At 45.5% G+C, this 23,278-nt stretch overlaps 1 protein-coding gene across 2 annotated transcripts in view; it reads right to left on the bottom strand.

Annotated features, from left to right (window-relative positions):
- The window catches only part of WIPF3 (WAS/WASL interacting protein family member 3), an 82,855-nt gene that overhangs the window by 27,280 nt on the left and 32,297 nt on the right, over nucleotides 1–23,278 (bottom strand). The window lies entirely within an intron of this gene.

Here is a 23,278-nt window from a genome sequence, read left to right as displayed (position 1 = left end):
TGTTTCACTTCCACTATAGCTTGTGCTGATACATCGGGGTCTCCGTGGGCTATCAGAACCAGGGAGCAGCAGAAAGAACATACACAGGTTGGTGGCAAATAAGGGAGGGGGGTCACACTAGAAGACATAGCCAGGAGGACCCTCCACAATTAGAAGGTTTATATTACATGACCTAAGATCTGGTTAAACATTTCTCAAGGTGAGAAATACTTTCTAGCACCTGCTGTATGGGGAATACCATGCCTTTGGTTTTCAGCTTTAACATCACTTTGGAGGTCTTTTCTGGCCCCTAACCTAAATAAGGCTACCCAGGGTTCTCTCTTAGGGCACCTTATTCCTTTTATCCCCTGTAAGTTTGTCACAGTGTATATATTTATACTTACCATTCCTTGTGGAAAATTTCCAATTGTGGTTATGAGTTGCAGATTCACCGCCCCCACAAGACTCTCTTAGGAAAGAGATCTTGTTCATTTTGTTCACTAATACCTCCCCAGCGAGTAAAACTAGGCCCTGCTGCTTCTGCTGCTGCTAAGTCGCTTCAGTCATTTCCAACTCTGTGCGACCCCATAGATGGCAGTCCACCAGGCTTTGCCGTCCCTGGGATTCTCCAGGCAAGAGTACTGGAGTGGGGTGCCATTGCCATTTCAGAAAACTTGGTCCTAGATAGGCTCAAAAACTGTTTACTGGATGAATGAATGAATGAGTGTGAATGAACTAAACCCAGGATACGTAACACACTGGTCTTGCTCTCAAGGGCATAAGCAGGTACCAGGGAGACGGTACACTCACGCACAGCATATGACTGTGTGTCCACGTGAGTCGCACAGAGAGGAAGACTCCAAGAGTTCAGAAAGGGTATATTTATCAGGCTCAGCAGGCTTTGAGGAAGACAGGAGACCTTAGATGGTCCTTGAAGGACAGACAGAACTTATACAAGCTCTTGCAATAGCCATTTCCTCCACATGGCCATTTGCCAAAAAGAACAACCAGAGACTCTCCAGTGTCACAGACTGGAAATGAAGGCAATTGCGGTTTTAGTTAAAAGGTGCTGAGTCTGCATTTTCACCAGCTGACTCCATGGCCCAGGTGATGCATGTTACACAGGCTTTGAAGGGCACAAGCTTCAGAGTCAGTTTCTTGTTGCCTGGAAACATGCTTCTGACCTCTTGAGAAGAGCTCACTGATGATGGTCAACAACTGAGCTATGAGCCAGAGGTCCCAATCCTAACGATACACATTTTTAATGAATATAGGTACAAATGCACACGTACAGCAGGATATTTCCCACACAAGATGATCTTTAAACTCTTTCTCTATAAACCATTAGCCCATAAGTCATTTTAAACTTCAAAATTTTAAGATTTATAAAGTTTACTCTTGTATTTAGAAACAATTAGTAACAGGAACAAAAGGCAAACAGAAATATCATGACCCTAGCCAAGAGAAGTATGAACATTTTTGTAAAAATCTAGCATTACAGTTGCAGGATTGGGGCTGAAAGTGTTTTGTAATTTTCTTCCTAGTTACAAGATAAACAATACAATGAATTGCATTCTTCTGTTAAAAGAAGCAACTGGAACCATACTCTAACAATCCCTGAGTGGGGGTGGGGGTGTTCACCTTACCATCTTTGAACTCCATTTTTAAACTGATTACCCAAATGCACCCCCCATTCCTTGACCTTGCCCATCCCAAGCTTTAAAGGTGAGTGCCATGAAGAACATAGTACATCCCTGGAATATGATTTTTGGGGGTTGTACTAGGTCCTCATTGCTTCTCAGGCTTTTCTCTGGTTGCAGAGAGTGGGGGCTACTCTCTGGTTGTGGTGTGCAGGCTTCTCACGGCAGTGGCTTCTCCTGTTAAACAGCAGGGGCTCTAGGGCTTGTGGGCTTCAGTAGTTGCAGCACATGAGCTCAGTAGTTGCGGCTCCTGGGCTCTAGGGCACAAGCTCAATAGTTGTGGCACAGTTGATCTACGGCATGCAGGGTCTTCCTGGATCAGGGACTGAACCTGTGTCTCCTGCACTGGCCGGTGGATTCCCCACCACTGAGCCGGCCATCAGGGAAGCCCTGGAATAATGATGTGAATTTGCGTTTCTACTGAGCACAAGCCTCAGTACATTCTTGTCAATTCCACATGACAGACTTGTTGATAAACATCTTCCAAATCACCTGGAGGGTATGGCAGGTCCCATCACGTTTCAACATCCTTCTCTGTGTGTGTATGTGTGTGTGTGTGTGCTCAGTCGTGTCTGACTCTGTGACCCCATGGACTGCAGCCCACAGGCTCCTCTGTCCATGGGACTCTCCAGGCAAGAATACTGGAGTGGGTTGCCATTTCCTCCTCCAGGGGATCTTCCTGACCCAGGGATCCAACTCACATCTCCTAGGCCTCCTGCATTGGCAGGTGGATTCTTTACCACTAGCACTACCTGCACGAAGCCCCACGTTCTTCTTTGCTGCCTTTTTCCCTGTGCCACTGTCTGCCAACAAAGATCCATCTAGTCGAAGCTATGGTTTTTCCAGTAGTCACATATGGATGTGAGAGTTGGACTATAAAAAAAGTTGAGCACCTAAGAATTAATGCTTCTGAACTGTGGTGTTGGAGAAGACTCTTGAGAGTCCCTTGGACTGCAAGGAGATCCAACCAGTCCATCCTAAAGGAAATCAGTCCTGAATATTCATTGGAAGGACCGATGCTGAAGCTGAAACTCCAATACTTTGGTCACCTGATGAGAAGAACTGACTCAGTGGAAAAAACCCTGATGCTGGGAAAGATTGAAGGCAGGAGGAGAAGGGGACGACAGAGAATGAGATGGTTGGATGGCATCATCGGCTCGATGGACATGAGTCTGAGTAAACTCTGGGAGTTGGTGATGGATAGGGAGGCCTGGTGTGCTGCAGTCCATGGGGTTGCAAAGACATGATGAGCGACTGAAAGGAACGGAACTGACTGTCTGCCCTGATGGTCTTCCACTAGAGGGCGCTCCTTTACCTGGTATTAGTAAAGTTATCCTCAGTCTTGTGAAGTAGGAAAGAGCGAATAACTTCATAGCTAGAGGGGACCACAGCTCAACTGGTTTTGTACAAAAGGACATCTAAGGACATATTCAACTGCACATTGAAGACCATATTTTGCTGTGGTGGGTGTTTCTACTCCACCTGCAATATTCGTAATTTGCTTTCTTAAAAATCAAGCCCAAGAGGTCTGGTTACTGTGGTTACTGGATACAGAAACAGGAAAGAGAAGATTTTCATATATTCACTGGGTCTTTTACTCTATGTAAATCTTGCTTATTGGCAACTTCACTAAAAAAATTGAGTGAGAGTCACTCCTGAACACTTTTTCTATGGCAAACATACCCAACAGGCTTGCCTGCCCCCGCTACGTACAAAACAAGGAACTGAGCTATCATTTGAACGTTTGCTCCTGTTCTTTCTTAACATTGTTATTGAGTGTGACAATTTGTGAGTTCCACACAAAGCTTTTGTTGACTCAGTTTTTCTAAAGCAAGCTTCCCATGGAATACCCTGGATCCTAAAAAGATGCAAAGTGGTAGAAGAGTAATGCAAATTAGACCATGGCCCTTCCAAATACAGGCTGAAAACCTGAAGAAACCAGGAAGATTAGAACAGTACTAAGTGGGCCAAGGACAACCAGGTGTCTGTCCTCCTGTCTTGATAAATTATAAGAGCTTCTGCATATCCATTTGTTGTTCCAGCAAATGAGTTGATCAGGGTTCAGTATAGTTTGAGAGAGGAGGATGGCGGTCCAGCCCAAACGGAGTGAAATGCACGTTGACCTGCTACTTGTGACCCTGCTGCCCTGTGTCATTACTACATCTGCTTGATTGATATTGGTTTCTGTGAGAACCACTAACCAAAATCTAGCAGGTTGTTTGTCTCAGAGATGATCTTAACCCAATCCGTGCAGTACGATTCCAGCCTTGCAGTCTCCTAAAGGTGACTTCTCCAATGGGGCTGTTAAATTAGCACTCAGGCTTCCAGGTACACAGCTTGTTTCTTAGCCCTGCTCTCAGCTGCCCCTTCCTTCTCTATACTTGGGGGCAGACAGGGATCCGTAGCCTGCGTTCTTGTATTTCTTTACTAAATCTGAATTCCAGGAACAGCCAGAACTGGCATTCGTTTCCTCCTGCTGCTACCGTCTTTATGTAGAAAAGAGAGCCTGACATCCAACAGAGACACAGGAAATATTTTCAGAGAACGTGAACTCTCCCCTGTCAGGCCTGACACAATGTTCCCTGTACCCCGAATGGGCACAAGCCAGGCTGTTACATAATGAGGCATTTTGAGATCTAACAGTTTTATTTCTCATTTTCAGAAGTTCAAATACTGTATACAATTAAAAATGGACTTTCTATCCTCCTTTTCTGGTTTCTTAAACAACTGTCTACAGACCCAGGACTGTTACCTGGAATACAGAGCTGCTTCCCACAGCATCATATCCTTATCAGGAGGTGAAGCAGAGTTTGGACCCATTCATTATGGCTATAGGTGATAGGGGAGTCTGGGCCTATTCTCTACGTCCGCAAGGAACTCCATCTGTCAAAGTCATCTCATTCAGGGGCATCAATTTGGTCACCATATGCTGGCAGCTATCTCCATGCCCAAGGACCTGGAGGCCATCTCAGACCCTTCTCTCTTCCTCATTCTCAATAGCCACTGTATCAAAAACTCCTGGTGACTTCTCCTTGGTGATGACTCTAGAATCTGGCTCCTTTTCTCCATCAATGCTGACTTAATGCAGGCCACCAGTATTAATGCAAGCACTTCCAGATTCCCTCAGCTGGTCTTCCTGCCTCCTGTCTTGCCCTCCTCTGCACAGCCACCCGAGTGGTCTGTATAAGGGACATGTCACTTACCATGTCCATAAAAACCTTTGCTGGCTCCCCACTGCCCTCAGGATCAAGTTCAAATCCCTTCACATTGTACAAGGCCCAACCAAGTGACCAGCCCTAATCTTTCCTTCCATGCTGGAGCTCACCTCTGGACCTTAGCTTGAGCTAATCTCTCTGCTCTTTTCACACTTGTCTCTTGGCTATTTTCCAGGAAGCCTCCTGATCCTGGAAGGCCAGATAAAGAGCTCTGTTTTGTTCCTAGAACAACATGCTTACCCTTAGCAGTGCTCCTGCCAGATCAGGTGACTCTGCTCAAAACCTGCAAGGGTTTTCCATTTCCCTTGGAGTAAAAAAAGTCAAAGTCCTCATTAATATCATCCACTGGGCTTGACTGCTGAGTTTACCTGCAAATGCCAACATTTTCCTACCCACTGCTGCTGCTGCTAAGTCGCTTCAGTCGTGTCCGACTCTGTGCGACCCCATAGACGGCAGCCCACCAGGCTCCCCCGTCCCTGGGATTCTCCAGGCAAGAACACTGGAGTGGGTTGCCATTTCCTTCTCCAATGCATGAAAGTGAAAAGTGAAAGTGAAGTCGCTCAGTTGTGTCTGACTATTAGCGACCCCATGGACTGCAGCCTACCAGGCTCCTCCGTCCATGGGATTTTCCAGGCAAGAGTACTGGAGTGGGGTGCCATTGCCTTCTCCACACTGATGTAATAAAGCAGTTCCGCTGTATGGCAATCCTCCCTATCTTTGAACTATACTTTCAAGCCTGTGTTCAAGCTTCTGCCTCTTATGGGAATGCTCCCATTGTCCTAGCACTCTATGCTTGCCCCAACTTTTACTTCTCCCTTAAGTGAAAAATGAAAGTGTTAGTTACTGAGTCATGTCTGACTCATTGTGACCCCATGAACTGTAGTCCACCATGCTCCTCTGTCCATAGGATTCTCCAGGCAGGACTATTGGAGTCCTAGCCATGCCCTTCTCCGGGGGATCTTCTTGACCCAGGGATGGAACCCTGGTCTCCTGCACTGCAGGCAGATTCTTTACTGTCTGAGCCACCAGGGAAGCCCAATTAGCTCTACATCAAAAACTGTTTCCTTTACAAGATCTTTCATTTAAAACTTCTTCAGCTAGTCTTTTCCTTATATGATCCACACCCCCTCCAAAGCATATCATTTGTAATTCTTGCCAAATACTATAGCTTTTATATTATGCATTGTTTTTCCTCTTATTTTTGAGTGGAAACTTTTAGCATGCAAAAAATAAGTGTTCCTCTTTTAGTACCAGCATATCCAACTTAAAAAAACAACAGAGCAAATTATCAGTATTTTGTTGAAATGAACTCTGTATAAACTTCAAGCCCCTGGGTTTTTGACATTTGTCTGCTCCAACAAAACATGCAGGTATGGTAAGAGAAGTCACTGCCTTTGAGGTTATGTCATAGTCCTGGTGTTTCAAACCATTTTCATACCTTTATCCTTTGGTCACTTTGGCCCAAGAAATGGGGATTCATTCAGCACTATTCTCTCTTATTTGATGATGCTGAGATTCCCTGGCTTTTAAGACTAAAATTTAAATTATGAGAAAGCCTGACTTTAAAACCTAAGTTGGAAGAACAACCTTGTAAACTCAAAAAAGAGCCCAGCATTGGTTGTCTAGGGCCTGACACTAAGGAATTGCTAAGAAATACATAATACATAGTTGGAACAATGTCTCAAAAACTGGTTGAGGTTTCATATCTTCTATTTATTTTAGTCAAAAATTATTACCAAAAAAAAAAAACATGTTCCCATCCCAGCAGATTAATTTGCAAGCTAGTGAGATAATATGTTGTTGTTCAGTCACCCAGTTGTGCTGCAAACCCATGGACTGCGGCACGCCAGGCTTTCCTGTCATTCACTGTCTCCTGGAATTTGCTCCAACTCATGTCCACTGGGTCAGTGATGCCATCCAACCATCTCATCCTGTGTCATCCCCTTCTCCTGCCTTCAGTCTTTCCCAGCATCAGGGTCTTTTCCAATGAGTCGGCTCTTCATATCAGGTAGCCAAAGAAATAACACTATTGTGGGCAATTCCAGCTCATCCCTCCCAGCATTTCTGTCTCGGTTAAAGGTTTTCTCCCATTCATCAAAGCTTTGAACCTGTGACTCCTTCCTCTCTTTCATCTGAAATAATCAGCTTCCACTGAGATCCAGTTCCTACCCTTTACTATGCACACACAGGTGACTTTGGAGTCTGGATAAGGAAACTGCAACATGCAAAGGTTGACAGAAACAGCAGTAACTCAAAGAAAATGGAAAGGTATGTGTGTGTGCTGGGCACGGTTTCAAGTGCTGTGCTGTGCTTAGGCACTCAGTCGTGTCTGACTCTTTGAGACCCCACGGACTGTAGCCCGCCAGGCTCCTCTGTCCATGGGATACTCCAGGCAAGAGTACTGGAGTAGGTTGCCATGCCCTCCGCCAGGGGATTTTTCCCAACCCAAGGATCAAACCCAGGTCTCCCACATTGCAGGCAGATTCTTTACTGTCTGAGCCACCAGGGAAACCCAGGAATACTGGAGTGGGTAGCTTATCTCTTCTCCAGGGGATCTTCCCAATCCAGGAATTGAACCCGGGTCTCTCCTGCATTGCATGTGGATTCTTTACCAGCTGAGCTACCAAGGAAGTCCTCCAAGTACTGTATGTATATTAATTCATTTACAGGGCATTTGGACAATCCCATGACGGAGGTACTAGTTATGAATATTATGTCCAGTTTACAGATGAGGCCCAGAGAGGAAGCAGGCTATCTGCCACCAGTAAGAGGAGAGCTGAGAGGTGAGCCCAGGCAAGTCAGGGTCTCTCATCCACCATGCTGCATCTTAGTAATGACATCACTCAGGAAAATTGTGAAGGGTGAACACCCAGGAGACACATGGAAAGCCTGCAGCTGGGTGGGGGCAGTGGGCCCCCTGCTTTCTGGCTGGGGACCACAACAGATGTTGCGTCAAACGGAGTGTGACAGCCAGAGTAGAAAGCAAGGGGCAGGGAAGGGCATCAGAAGGAAGAGGAAGGGAGGAGGGAGAGAAAATGAGAGGGGCTGGGGCCCAAGGAGCTTAGTGCTAGGCCTTTGCCAGGGCCAGAAAGGACAGCCAAGGCTGAATGATGGAGCCTGAGAACAGTCTGATTACTGCATTAAACGTGATCCAGGAGCCGTCTTGGCAGGGGGCGGGCGGAGAGCACTTAAAATGGAAACTGCTTAGGGTAACTCTACGCTGTGAGGCTGATACCCTCCACTGCAAAGAGCCTGTACCTGAAACTCCCTCTTCAGGTAACACAGAAGCCTGTGTGGGCCAACCCTGCTGGTCCACCTCTTTCTTTCCTAGCCTAGGCCCCCTACTCTCCTTTCATACCTCCCTGCTGGCTGCAGGGGAAAATGCAGGGTTTTCAGCACACGGCCTCCCTTGTTGACTCCGAAATAAAGATTATGAGCACTGACTACAGTCCATGCTTCAACCTTCTACCCCACACATTTTACATCCCAGCCACCTGGCCCAGTTCTCCAGCCCCTGTATTGGTCACGTACTTTCTATCTCAAGTTCAAGACTCATGCACTCCGTCTGGATGATATGCCTGTTTCTTCCAACTCTGTCAGTCAAAATCACATTCATCTTGGGACTTTCCTGGTAGTGCAGTGGATAAGAATCCGCCTGTCAATGCAGGGGATGGTTTGATCTGTGGTCCAGGAAGATTCCACATGCCACGGAGCAGCTAAGCCCATGCATCACAACTACTGAAGCCCAGGTGCCTAGAGCCTGTGCTCTGTAACAAGAGAAGCCACTGCAATCAGAGGGCTGATCACCGCAACGAAGAGTAACCCCCACTAGTCGCAACTAGAGAAAGCCCATGCAAAGCAACAAAGACCCAGCACAGCCAAAAAAATAGAAAATTAATAAATTAATTAAAAAAGGAGCCTTTCTTTAAAAAAAAAAATCACTTTCATCTGTCTTTCAAGGTGTAGCTATAAAGCCTCTTCCAGAGATGCCTAGATTAAACCAAGTCAGAATTAATTCCTTGCATTTACCTACTGTATAATAGCCATACATTTTAGAAGTTTAACCCAGATATGCAGATATTGGCTGAGGTTTCCTGAGCCCTGGAGATCTGGAGGAGACTGGCTGAGAGCCATTCTTGAAGCCCTTGGGACTCTCAAAGCCTCCCAAAGAGTTCTACAGTTTCAAGGCCGTGTATGCCTCATGGGCATGCTCGCTTCCAGATTCCAGGCAGCAATTCCGCATTGAGCACTGGATACCCCTGGGCCTCATATGGTCGCTCATCATTCCAATACAGGAGGATTCACTGGCTCAGAGTCAAATCAGTGTTCTGGTTCCTCTCTCTCACTGTCTTCTTAACTGTATCTTCCCTCTGCTCAGCCTCTTAGGAACAAAGCAAATTCTTCCCCTTGCTTCGTGTGGTGTGGTTTAGTCACTCTGCTGCTGCTGCTGCTAAGTCGCTTCAGTCGTGTCCGACTCTGTGTGACCTCATAGACGGCAGCCCACCAGGCTCCCCCGTCCCTGGGATTCTCCAGGCAAGAACACTGCAGTGGGTTGCCATTTCCTTCTCCAATGCAGGAAAGTGAAAAGTGAAAGTGAAGTCGCTCAGTCGTGTCCGACTCCTAGCGACCCCATGGACTGCAGCCCACCAGGCCCCTCCATCCATGGGATTTTCCAGGCAAGAGTACTGGAGTGGGGTGCCATCGCCTTCTCTGTTAGTCACTCTAGTCATTCTTATTCTGCTTCATTCCTGCCCTTAAGTTCCACACCCGATCCCATCTCCTTATAGACTGTATGTCCCCAAAGACAGGTCTCTTCTTAAGAAAAATTCTGATGCCAGTTGCTGAGATCATATGTTTCATATCATTTAAAAAAATATTTACTTATTCATTTGGCTGTGCTGGGTCTTAGTTGCAGCATATGAACTCTTAGTTGTGGCATGTGGGATCTAGTTCCCTGGCCAAGGATTGAACCCAGGCCCCCTGCATCAGGAGCTCCAAGTCTTAGCCACTGGACCATCAGGGAAGTCCCATGTTTCACATTTTGATGTGCATCTGTCCTACCCATGTAAGTCCCTTTAGGCAGAAATTACATCTTAATCAACCCTGCCAGGGTTCAGCATAATGCCTTGTATAATAAACACTCCCCAAAATTCACTAAAATAAAATTTGTTATTTAATCTGAAAATGCAGTGTGAATTTAAAATAAAACAACTATTTTTGTCATGAGAATCACAAAGGGGCCTGCCAGGGCACCGAAGTGTGACTCATACAATATACTCATTAATGACACTCCTTGTATATTTTTAATAAAATGGGGCCACCTCAAACCCTCCCTTAAAAATACTGTAGCACCTGTTTCACTGAATGCCAGAAATTCTAGAGGAGAGCGGAAATAGAAGGTCATGACAGCTGCAATGAATCAAGAGGAAATGTAGACGTTCATTGTTCTTAATTATCATCAAAACATCTTTATGACAATTATGACAGGGAAAGAATTCTGCTTAAATGGACCAGGCCCATCATCTGAGGAAGTGAATTATAACAGAATAAAGCAGGGGACTATTTTTAGTTCACTTTGCTCAACTGCATTTTGGTTTTACATCTCCTAAAAGTAGGCCTGTGGATTGAGGTTCCATGTAATCAGAGTAGTGCAACCATTTCTTTTGCAAACTGAGATATCTCCCTGTCTCCTGTCCTTCCTTTGCACTGATGGATTGCTGCCTGCTTGGCATCCCAGTGAAGTCAACCCCTCGCCCTAAGGAAGGGGCTCCAGTCCTGCTTAGGGAAAGGCCATTTAAAGACCCCCCAGGCTACTGGTACCAGTGACAGCAGCTGTTCTTCCAGGCTGAAGTCTGTTCAGATGACGGAGCATCTGGAAGTCACAGACTCTTTCAGGCATAGAGTATCAATAGGATCAACAAACAGGAACTGCCTTCAGATGCACTTAGTAGATGTGCCAGCTACTTCTCTGATCTCTGATGCTACAGCATTTTAAGGGAGGGTTTGAGGTGGCCCCATTTTATTAAAAATATACAAGGAGTGTCATTAATGAGTATATTGTATGAGTCACACTTGGGTGCCCTGGCAGGCCCCTTTTGTGATTCTCACGACAAAAATAGTTGTTTTATTTTAAATTCACACTGCATTTTCAGATTAAACAACAAATTTTATTTTAGTGAATTTGGGGGCGTGTTTATTATACAAGGCATTGTGCTGAACCCTGGTAGGGTTGATTAAGATGTAATTTCTGCCTAAAGGGACTTACATGGGTAGGACAGATGCACATCAAAATGTGAAACATGGAACTTCCCTGATGGTCCATTTATTCCATTTTAAGAACCAATACTACTTGTACTGGCAGAATATATGACTATATTATATGAATGTAAGATAGTAAATAATTAGTCCATAAATTATTTTTAATTTGGAGTAGGAAATGGCAACCCACTCCAGTATCCTTGCTTGGAGAACTCCATGGACAGGCAATATAGTCCATGGAGTTGCAAAGAGTCAGTCATGACTGAGCGACTAACACACATTTTTAATTACAGTTTTAAATTCCACTAATCTGAGTAACAACATTATCAAAGGGATGGTTTTAAAGATAAGGAAACTTTAACAAAACACAGAGTTTAAATCTTGATGAAAAATCTTATGTTGAAAGAGGAGGAGGCCACATGCTGGGAAGCAACACAGAGCCTGTGTCCCACAACTACTGAGCCTGTGCTCTAGAGCATGGGAGCTGCACTACAGAAGCCAGCAAGACCTAGAGTCAACAAGAGAAGCTATAGCAATGAGAAGCCTGCACGCCGCAGCCAGAGAGGAGCCCCCTCTCAGTGCAGCTAGAGAGGAGCCCCCTCTCACTGCAGCTAGAGAGAAGACCTTCTCACTGCAGCTAGAGAGGAGCCCCCTCTCACCGCAACTGGAGAGGAGCCCCTCCCACCGCAGCTAGCGAGGAGCCCCCTCCCACCGCAGCGAGAGAGGAGCCCCCTCCCACCGCACTAGAGAGAAGACCCCTCTCACCGCAGCTAGAGAGGAGCCCCTCCCACCGCAGCCAGAGAGGAGCCCCCTCTCAGTGCAGCCAGAGAGGAGCCCCCTCTCAGTGCAGCCAGAGAGGAGCCCCCTCTCACCGCAGCTAGAGAGGAGCCCCCTCTCACCGCCAGAGAGGAGCCCCCTCTCAGTGCAGCCAGAGAAGCCCCCTCTCACCGCAGCTAGAGAGGAGCCCCCTCCCACCGCAGCTAGAGAGAAGACCCCTTTCACCGCAGCTGGAGAGGAGCCCCCTGTCACTGCAGCTGGAGAGGAGCCCCCTCTCTCCGTGGCTAGAGAATAGCACACGCAACAGTGAACACACAGCACAGTAAAAAGTAAAAGACCCGCACACAAAAAGAAAAAACCAAGTCACATGACTATACACACAGATACACTCTGGTACTTATATAGAAATATTTTAAAGAAAATCACCATAATAAAGCATTCTAGTCATCTAAGTCATAGGCTGCAGGGGTTCAGGGAATAGTGGATGCTCCAGATGACACCAATGATCAATAGGAGTGGGAGACCTGAACGGTGTGTTTTATAATTGAATTGGTGGACACCTGTACAGAACTTTTTGATTTGTTTAACAAATGAATTAGATACCTCATAAACCAGAAAAAAAAAAATCTTAGAAGCCAAGTACTGTGGGAAGGGTTTAAAAAACGTTTGCGAAAGCAGAATTTTGAACAATGGCTGTGCCAACTTTTTGTGGAATGAGGTAGAACATGATGAAATAAAAATCAAGGAGAAGAATTTCATTTTTGTGTTTTTCTCAAATAATGGGGGAGAATGGTGTCACGATTCTTTTAAAAACAGAAGCAACTTGATTTAGCTTCTGAAATGCTGGGTTATGAGGAAGTGAAGTTTAATTGCACTATGTCACGGAGCGAGGACAAGGGTGAAGCGAGGGAGGCTCCCGGGATGCCAAACTGAGGGGCGTGGAAGCACCTGGAGTGAGTGCCTGGGCTTCGCCCGCGCCGTTTTCCACTCTGATGAGAAAGGCAGCTATTTTAATCCAATCCCTCAATGATTATGGTCTGTTATAACTCAGTTCTGGTTAACCTGCACTCTTTCGTCCTTGCTGCAATGAAACATATTACTTTGTGTTCTTATCTTTTCATGTGTTTTATCTGAAGGTAGAGACCAAAGAACTCTACTGATTTGGGGGATCTCGCAGCCTAGCACAATCATTTGCAAAAAACAAAAACACACCTCAGACATGAGAGTAATTTATGCCTACTGACCGGTAGATTTTAAGATTTACTGATGAAATGTTAACTAAAGTTAAAAAAAAAAAAAAAAAGCATTTCTCAAACCTCTAACACTGACTATGAGGTTCTTACATGGTATGAATCCCACCTCATCTATATTCTGTCCAAGGGGACAAACCTATTTTCTATGAAGAGCTGGTGGGACTTACCCTGGGTCTACCCATCCACTCCAGCTATAACTGAGCCCTGTTATTCCAGCAAGAATCAGTAACAACAAGGTCCCAAGAAGGGAGTCAACAGCTGCTGTGTGGCCTTCGAGCAGAGCGATTTGCTTTGTGATGGTTGAAACACAGTCCTATAATTGATTGCCAAAACAATCTAAGGGGGTAAGGACTAGATACCACTCTCCATATAAGCTTCTAGAAATAGAAGTTATTGCTCATTGATTCTGAAATGCATTACTCCTGCAGTCCACTCAGAAGTTTAATGTCATTAGACACAAAGGTCTTTAAACAAGGTCTTAGAAGCAGAAGGCCTCTGCTAATCAGAAATTCTGCATTTTCTAAATAGTAGACAAAATAAGACAAAACAGAAAAAGTTAGAACAAAATAGACCAAAAAAAAAAAGTACAAAACCTTGGGGGAAAGGATGTGTCTATACAGCAGGGAGTGACAATGCAAGACGCAGCCCTCTGTCTGGGGAGGGCTGACTCTGGAACTAAGATTTGCCCTAAATGACCTTTCCTCCTAGCGTGGTGGAGGAGTGGAGAGGATAGAGGATGGGTGTCCCTGAGCTGAGGGAGCCAGTGAGCAGTTTCTGTCCCTTCCTATTAACACAGACTGTGTGCTTGTTTCCTGGGGCTGCCATAACAATGCCATAACAAAGAACCACAGCCCAGGTGACTTAACAATAGAAATTTACTTTCTCACAGTCCTGGAGGCTAGAACTTCAAGGTCAAGGTGTGGGCAGGCTTGATTTCTTCTGCTTGCAAATGAGCATGTCCTCCTGTATCTTCACGTGTTAACCTTGCGTGCATGCATGCCAAGTTGCTTCAGTCATGTCCGACTCTTTGTGAATGTATGGACTGTAGCCCTCCAGGCTCCCCTGTCCACGGGAGTCTCCAGGCAAGAATACTGGAAGAATCCCTCCTCCGGGAGATCTTCCCAGGGATCCAACTCGAGTCTCCTGCATTGGTAGGCGGGTTCTTTACCACTAGCGCCACCTGGGAAGCCCACCCTATCAGTCACATGTGAGTTTGGAGGGGGACACAATTCAGCCCATAACATGTTGGGTATGACTTAATGTCGAGGCTATTTAACCATCAACCACTTCCCGCTACTGAGTGTCTCTGACACTTACCAAAAAGAACTTTGTTAAGTGTGAACAAGCAATACAGTTTAGTTGCTTCATCTGCTTTGAGGTCTTCTGCACGTCTTAGAGGGCCTGAGCTTGTTTGTAAAACAGGACACCAGATTTGACCTTGACTCATGATAACAGTGTGTCAAGGTCAAACAGGTATTAAAATTAGCCCACTTGTTGTCACATAGTATTATCCATAATGAAACATTAATACTGATAATTACTGGTAAATGTTAATACTGCACATGGGAATGCCACGCTGCATATTTTAGCTTCCAATTTCATCTCACTGAGGACCAAAGAACTGAGCCACAGCTGAGAATTCTTTTGAGGGCCTCAGAATAGTGTTCTATAAATACAGAGAAATTTCTGGGAAAAGCACATCGCTGGTGCAACCTTTAAAATTCTCATGGTGATGTCACCATCAGCAGGTGGCCTGGCTGTTTAATATGAGCTTTGATGTCACCAGCAAGCACCAGAGAGGGTGCACTCTCATTCACTGAATGTGAATTTCTGAAGCAGTGCCCAAGCCCAGGCACCACACAGGCACTGCTTATTCCACGAGGGAATAAGCAGGGCAAGGCTGGCATGTTTTCTTGCCAGGAGGCAGCCTGATTTCCCACACACTCTCCACAGCTTTCTTTCTTCCACTATCTCACTTCCTAACTCCCTTACCAGAGTTTCCAGGAATCACCTTCTAAATAAACTACTTGAGAACCAAACCTTTGTCTCCGAGTCTGCTTTTAGGGAAACCTCAAATTAGACCATGATCTTCTCTTTCTCACAGTGTGTGGAAAGAGTGACTCTATAGGAATGTCTTCATTCAACTGTCAACCTGTTTGCAGCAGTATGTTAGAAGATCACTGTTTTGAATGATAATACACAAGCACTATTTTAATTCCCTTGTGGCTCAGCTGGTAAAGAATCTGCCTGCAATTTGGGAGACCTGGGTTCGATCCCTGGGATGGGAAGATCCCCTGGAGAAGGGAAAGGCTACCCACTCCAGTGTTCTGGCCTAGAGAACTCCATGGGGCCTCAAAGAGTCAGACAGGACTGAGCAACTTTGACTTTCACTATTTTAAGTGGGCTTCTCTAGTGGCTCAGCGGTAAAGAATTCGAGTGCAGTGGCAGGAGATGCAGATGTGGGTTCGATCCTTGAGTTGGGAAGATCCCCTAAGGGCACACTCCAGTATTCTTGCCTGAAGAATCCCAGGGACAGAGGAGTCTGGTAGGCTATAGTCAATAGGGTCGCAAAGAGTCATGACTGAAGCGACTGAGCACACATGCACGATTTTAATTGCTACTGGGAAATCGTCCATGCCAAAAAGTGACTTTCAATGCATTCTGTCTTTTTTCCAGGCTTGTCCTCCCAACCTTAAGGCAGAAACCACAACTACATTTGGCAGGAAAGAGAACCAGAGGTTTGGTGAAATGCACTGATTCCCGAAATCAAGAAGGTACGGTACCCGTCACCTAGAAGGTGACGACAACACCCAAAAAGTTACAGCAGGTGGGGGTGGGTCGAGGGTTAGTACTCTGGACGTCAAAGCAGAGGGTTAGGGAACTGGGTGCTTGGGTGATCCTTGCTGGTCTTGGTTCTCCTGGCCTTAAAGTGACATGTTCTAGAACAGTGTATCCAAATACAGCTGCCATATGTCCATTCATTCCACCTAAGAGCTAAAGGAAGGATGCGTGTGCTGTTGTGTGTTTCGAGTTTTCATATGGGATCTCAGTGGTTCCTGGTATTCTCCCTAGAGCCTGTGTTCTAACCCCCACCTGGGATCATCACTATTATTGCTGGTGACTTTCCACTTTTCCCCAACTCCACCCTAGCTGTCTGCAGTGATTCTCCAGGTGGGGAAGGAGGGTGCTCTGCTCCCAGGGGTGGGTCCAGATCTCCATGATGGCCTTTGAAGAAGTGAGCAAAGACAGAGCACATTTCCAGTGAGTCTTTCTCCCTTAACAAATGGCTTCTTTTTTTTTTTTTTTAATCCTTACTATTGGATACAACAATGTACTTTTGCTGAGCATTTTTAGTGATAGTTATGAATTAGTGGTCAAAAAGCACAACTCATTTACCAGCCCTCAGTCGTGTTCGCAGGAGGGGCCCCTGAGCTACAGGAGTGGGCTGTGCCCTGTGTGCTGAGCCTTCCTCTCTGTTTTAGATCTGCTGCTAAGTCACTTCAGTTGTGTCCGACTCTGTGTGACCCCATAGACGGCAGCCCACCAGGCTCCCCCGTCCCTGGGATTCTCCAGGCAAGAACACTGGAGTGGGTTGCCATTTCCTTCTCCAATGCATGAAAGTGAAAAGTGAAAGTGAAGTCGCTCAGTTGTGTCCAAACCTCAGTGATCCCATGGACTGCAGCCCACCAGGCTCCTCAGTCCATGGGGTTTTCCAGGCAAGAGTATTGGAGTGGGGTGCCATTGCCTTCTTTTTTAGATCTGAGTCCCAGTATTATTGTACTTTTCCCCCTTCCAGTCAAACCAATAATATCTGCCAGAAAATCTTACAGTCTGCAATGCCAAAAGGGTTAAAAAGAGAATCTGTATTTCACAGTCGTGAGATTTAAAATAGTCCCTAAGTGCCTAGGATCTGACCTCTTGAGAATAGCTGGTCACCTACTCAGGAACCCACAAGGGCTTTTTTTTTTTTTTTTTTTAAAGCCATAACACACTTTCCAAGCTGTCTCCAAGGCCAAAGGTTTTGCCTCAGAGTGGGTTTTAAAGGTCTTTTTCCCTCACCATCCTCTGCAATCCTTGCTCAGACAACCACTGCGTTAGAGAGGAGAGAATGCTGAAGGTGAACATTTTTCCATATCTGGGTGACCTCGGTGTTGGGAAGAGTTGCCACCTGGAAAAGTTTTGCTTCAGTAATTCCCACCACGTCCTCTGTGCTTTGTCTGAGGAGAAAACAGCAGCTGAGTACTGGGTGTCCTTGCACCTGGGCAGGGGACACTACACGCAATCGTTTCACAAACCATCGTGAGTTATCTGGTGTTTGAGTTAGATCTCAAGGCTTACTTCAATATAAAGTAGCAAGGGAGGTGGTAGCTGCCAGCCTCACAGCTTCCCTGACGCTCAAAGTTACGTGTTGGGGTAAGATGCAGGAGGGAGGTTCAGGAGGGAGGGGGCATATGTATAGCTATGGCTGATTCATGATGATGTGTGGCAGAAACCAAACAATATTGTAATTACCCTCCAATTAAAAATAAATACAAAAATATAAGTAAAAAAATTTTTTCTTTAAGTCACCTGTTGCAATTCTAGATCTCAGAAGGAAAAAAATCCCATAAATCAACTCAATGATTAGAGGTGACACCTCTGCTGGTAGTGCTGCTAAAAGCCTTAACAGGAATCTCTAGAAAACCAGGAACCAGATTATATGGCGGAAGGAGGCAACATAGGTAATTTTAAGCAGATTCTATGCCTCCATAAATCTTACTTTTTAAAAATTAAGCAGCTGGGACTTGCCAGTGGTAGGGAATCTGCCTTGCAATGCAAGGGATGCAGGTTCGATCACTGGTTAGGGAACCAGGATCCCACACACCCTGGAGCAGCAGGGTGCCACAACTAGAGTTCACGTGCCCCAGTGAAAGATGCCACACGATGCAACAAAGACCCGATGCAGCCAAATAAATAAGCGAATAAATATTTGTTAAAAACCATGTACTATTTGGTCTCAAGCATCCATTGGAATTAGTGAAAGCATGCTACATAATTCCCTCCTTGGTTCTGTTAAATCATCTCTACTTTGCATATTTTGAGGTTCCTGATGTTCATTAAAAAATTTTTTTTGATTATCGAACATTAGCATATAGAAAATCTGAGTCATAGACTGAGTCCCCATGTATCATCATCCAGCTTCAAAAGTTATCAACTCAGAGCCAGTCTTGTTCTATCTTTATCCTAACCTGCTTTTCCCCTCCAAATCCCTGCTTGTTAAAAAAACATACATTCTAAATAAATTTAAAAAACATATATCCAACATTGTATGATATCAAAGAAAAATGCTCTTTAAAATGCAACAATATTATTAAATAAAATTAACTATAATTTCTTCATGTCAACCAATATCCTACCAGTGTTCAAATTCTCCTGGTCTAACAGTAGAGTTTCATAAAGGTGAAAGATTTATATGATTTGAAGATAAACCAGAACAGAGTTGTTTTTTTAAATTCACTTATTTTTAAAAAGTGAAACAAAGATGAATATTTTTAATGATAAATGGCTCAATTCACAAAGAAGATGGACATTGTAAACCATTAGACACCTTAACAATAAAAAAACAAAGATACATAAAGCAAAAATCAGAAGATATAAAAGGGAAAATAAAAAATATATAATCATAGTGAGACATATTAATATTTCAGTAGAGTTTTAAATGAAAGTTTGGGCCATGAAGAGAGAGGCCAAGCCATAGCATTTGAATCTCAGCATCCCTGAGGTGCCCCAAAGCCCAAAGAACATCTTTGTTTGCTTTAGATAGATGCTCAGAGCCAGGGCATCTAGAATTCCTGCACAAACATCACCATTAAACCTTCCAGGGAAAGGTGTGCCCTACCCTTAGGCAGCCTCTTGGCCTGCTACTACGAAAGCTGCTAATAAAATGACAAACCAAACAGCAGCTGAGAAAACAGAGCCTCCTCTAAATGTTTAAAATATTTGAATCAGGCTGCCATCTATTTCACTGGAGTGGCTCCTATAGGACACACCCTCCACCGCTCGGGTCTCCACACACACCTGATCACCACGAATGCCGTGATCAGAACTGTGAACCCATAGCCGAGGGCTCACTGCTCTAATCTGTGGGTAAGTCCAGGTGCCTCACACTGGTACCCTATGGACTCAGGCCACTCAATGCAGTGTGAGCCCATGAGAGGAGAGAAGGCAGACCACTCAGCTAGCTCTTCAGATCATGCTATAAGGGTAGGTACCAGGCACCGTGGACTTGGAACCCCTGAAACCTAGAAGCGGTAACCTTGGCCTTCCAATTTGGGGACTTTTTTCAGACTGCTGGCATGACTCCTTACTTTGAAAAGCTCAGGCTTCCAGCCTTGATCTTGACCGCTGGTCTCTGACCTCCGGTAGCACTAACCACAGGAGCCTCTGCCCTCAACTTTGTCCCAGATTTGATCACTTGCCCAGCTGTTTCCTGGTCCCTGAGATAAGAGTAGCTGTCGTTTACTAAGCAGGCACTGGGTAAACAACAGCTTCTCTTGTTATCTCATTAGAACCTCACAACAACTCCAGATTTGTACATTCAACACGTACATGATGACTGCCTACTACATGCAGGCATTGCTCAGGGGTTGATGATACACTGAGCAAAACAGACAAAAATCCCTCCCTTTCTGGAGCTTCCACTCTAGGGGCTGATGCCTAGGAAGTAGCAGTTATTATCCCATTTGCAGATGAGGAAACTGAGGTTCTGAGTTGCTTGATAATTTGCTAGACACCACAGAGCTAATAAATGACGAAGCACAGATTCCGTTTCCAAGCTGTAGGACTCTACAGCCCACATGCCTTTGTTTTTGTGCTCTAAGGAACACACCACGCTGCATTATCGAGTGATCCCTATTGAAACTGACAGTCTGGCACACTGAAAGCTGAACGGATGATGACACAGGAACTGACATGCTTTTCACCTTTGTGTTTCACATGCTGTCTGTGGTACAGGTGGAGTCCTGCTTTCACCAGCTTGAAAACACATTCACACTCCTGCACTGGGAAAAGACCTTATTCAAACAGGAATCTATTATTACCATGTCCAAGATTGGGTACACTGTGTTGCTTTCCCTGGGTTTTTTAAAAGTCTTTATGTAAAGCCAAGGTCCAAAGTCTATTCTTTTAGAAACAATAACAAATTAGAATGGGGCGGATTGTGCCAAAGGACATTTTATGACTTTAGAAATAAAACCCAGGTGTTAACTTGTGCTAGCCCTGAACGTGTTGCTGCTGCTGCTGCTGCTAAGTCGCTTCAGTCGTGTCCGCCTCTGTGCAACCCCATAGACGGCAGCCCACCAGGCTCCCCCGTCCCTGGGATTCTCCAGGCAAGAACACTGGAGTGGGTTGCCATTTCCTTCTCCAACGCATGAAAGTGAAAAGTGAAAGTGAAATCGCTCAGTTGTATCCGACTCTTAGCGACCCCATGGACTGCAGCCTACCAGGCTCCTCCGTCCGTGGGATTTTCCAGGCAAGAGTACTGGAATGGGCTGCCATTGCCTTCTCTGCCTGAATGTGTTACTTCTGATCTAACTGAGTTTGCTTTACAAAATATCCTTGGTAACATGTGAATGTGTTGATGGTGTTCTGACAGGACACAGCATAGAATGCGTCCGGCTTTGAAGGCTTACACAGGTGGAAGGTGTCAAGTATTGGTCGGTTAGTTCACAGTGAGTTTGCTTTGTGAATTACAACATCTTCACGCAACTCACTAGTTCAGGAAGTTATGCTAGATATTGAGTGCCTACTATGTGCCTTGAACTGACCTTGGCACAGACTCCCTGTCTCAGAGTCACTCACTGGCTCCATTCATCCCTTGATTCTTCTGTTCAGGAGAGAACCCAAAGCATTAGCAAGACCCATCCAGTGCCCGATGCTCAGAGAAGTAAGCTTAGGAAAATGGTGACTGATGCAGAGGGCACAAGGGCTCTTTAAAGATGAGATGTTAAGGACCTCATATGCGGGAAATACACAGTGAAGAAGCAAGGCAAGGGACAAAGTTTTGGTCTGGGAATAATCCACTGTACTTTCAGTACTTCTCTGACATGTTATTGTTGTTTAGTTGCTAAGTCAAGTCCAACTCTTTGAGACACCTTAGACTGTAGCCCACCAGGTTCCTCTCTCCATGGGATTTCCCAGGCAAGAATACTGGAGTGGGTAGCCGTTCCCGTCTCCAGGGGATCTTCCCTACCCAGGGATCGAACCCATGTCTCCTGCACTGCAGGCAGATTCTTTACCACTGAGTCACCAAGGAAGCCCTAAAAGCCTAGTCATCTCCAGATTCAGACTTTAAACTCTTTAGAAGCAGACACTGAGTAATTCTGTGCAGCAAAAGCTCAGTAAATTTGCATGACAGCTTGGTCAAGGTTAAGGACAGTCTTGGGTCACTGAACTCAGTATGTCCACCGTGTGCCTAGCAGCATTCCCAGAGACCCCAGTTTCCTGAGCCCATAAAGAGCCTAGCTGTAAACTAATGACAAGACCAAACTGAGTTCCCTTGCATTACACCTGCCTCTTTAAAGTTGATTCTCTGCTTTTAAACCATGGGTTTTACTCAGAAGGTACCTTGCAACATGCTTTTTCTATTTAAAAGGAGAAAAAACCAATAAGCAAGTGAGGGGAAATGATGGAACCATAAAGAAAACAAAAGGCAAGAAAAAAAATAAAAGCAATCTTAGGGAGAAGGCTTGAGCATACAGGGAGAAACGCGAGAGCTCTGTCTTAGGTGTGAGAATGGGAGACCATGGACTTCCTGGCTCTTAGATTCAAGAGGTGGTGGCACCCCTGAGAAGGTCTACATCACAGGCAGCTGGCTTCATGGCTCAGAGCAGGGATTCTGGCACCATTTTGCTGGTGTGCAAACCACGGCTCTGCCAGTGACTGGCTGTGTGATCCAGGCTAAGTCACTTCCCCTCCATGCCTTAGTTAACTCTGAGAATAACAACAGTACCTGCCTCAAAGTGTTACTGTGAGGATTAACTCAATTCTGTGCTAAGCACCTTAGAACAACACAAAGCATACAGTAAACACCACATAAGTGTTGGATGCTATAGTCATCAGTGCTGCTTATTCCACCTGTACACACATTTGGAAGCAGCAGAGCACAGAGCAGCAAGGCATTCAGAGACCTGGGGAAGAATCCAGCCTCTGCCCCTTACTGGCTATATGACACTGGGCACCTTGCAGGTCTCTCGGTGCCTCAGTTTTCCCATCTGTAAAAGGGTGCTATCATCCCATCTCACTGGATTGCTCTAAACATGTGTGCACGTGTGTGCTCAGTCGTGTCAAACACTTTGCAACCCCATGGACTGTAGCCCACCAGGCTCCTCTGTCCATGGAATTCTCCAGGTGAGAACATTGGAGTGGGTTGCCAATTGCTTGTCCAAGGGATCCCCCACCCAGGGATCGAACCTGCATCTCTTGCATCTCCAGCATTGGCAGGCAGATTCTTTACCACTGCGCCACCTAGGAAGCCCCCCAACTTAGATAATCCACGTTAAGTGAGTGCTTGGCCATTTGCTGGGAGGTCCCAACACCCCTTGCAACTGGCTTACAGCTTTCTCAACCAGGTCAGGGCTGGATATCCGATTGCCAGCAACAACTTGGAATTGGTCGTTTTTTCCCTTTTATGGCAAGAAAGGAAAGAGCAGTTTGGGGAAAGGGGTACATGGCCCCCAAGAGCTCAGGTACACCAAACCATGGTGGCTCTCCTCCATTCAACAATGCATATATGAAAAGACACCCCTGGGTAGGGGGAGTGAGTCACCAGCAGTTTTTCTAGGAATAGTTACACTGCAATTGTAAAAGATTTCAAAGGCAAAGAGCCAGCAGATTCTGGTGTGAAATGAAGCTCCGATTTGTAGGCTAGTGATTGCTGCTACTGAGATGGCAGAGGGTTTCGAGGGCTGCCCTCTGACCTAACAGCGCATGTCTGCTTCTTGCCATATATCCTGGCTCAGATGCTGTGTGAGAGTGGCTGAGGCTCCTGGGTACCTGTGAAATTTAATAAAGGCCTTTAAAGAGCCCTCGCAGGCTTTTCTCGCCAAGGCGTTCTGCA

The sequence above is a fragment of the Bos mutus genome, chromosome 4 (genome assembly GCF_027580195.1).
Source record: "Bos mutus isolate GX-2022 chromosome 4, NWIPB_WYAK_1.1, whole genome shotgun sequence".
Classification (NCBI taxonomy): Eukaryota; Metazoa; Chordata; class Mammalia; order Artiodactyla; family Bovidae; genus Bos; species Bos mutus.
This window is presented reverse-complemented; position numbering and strand designations above follow the sequence as displayed.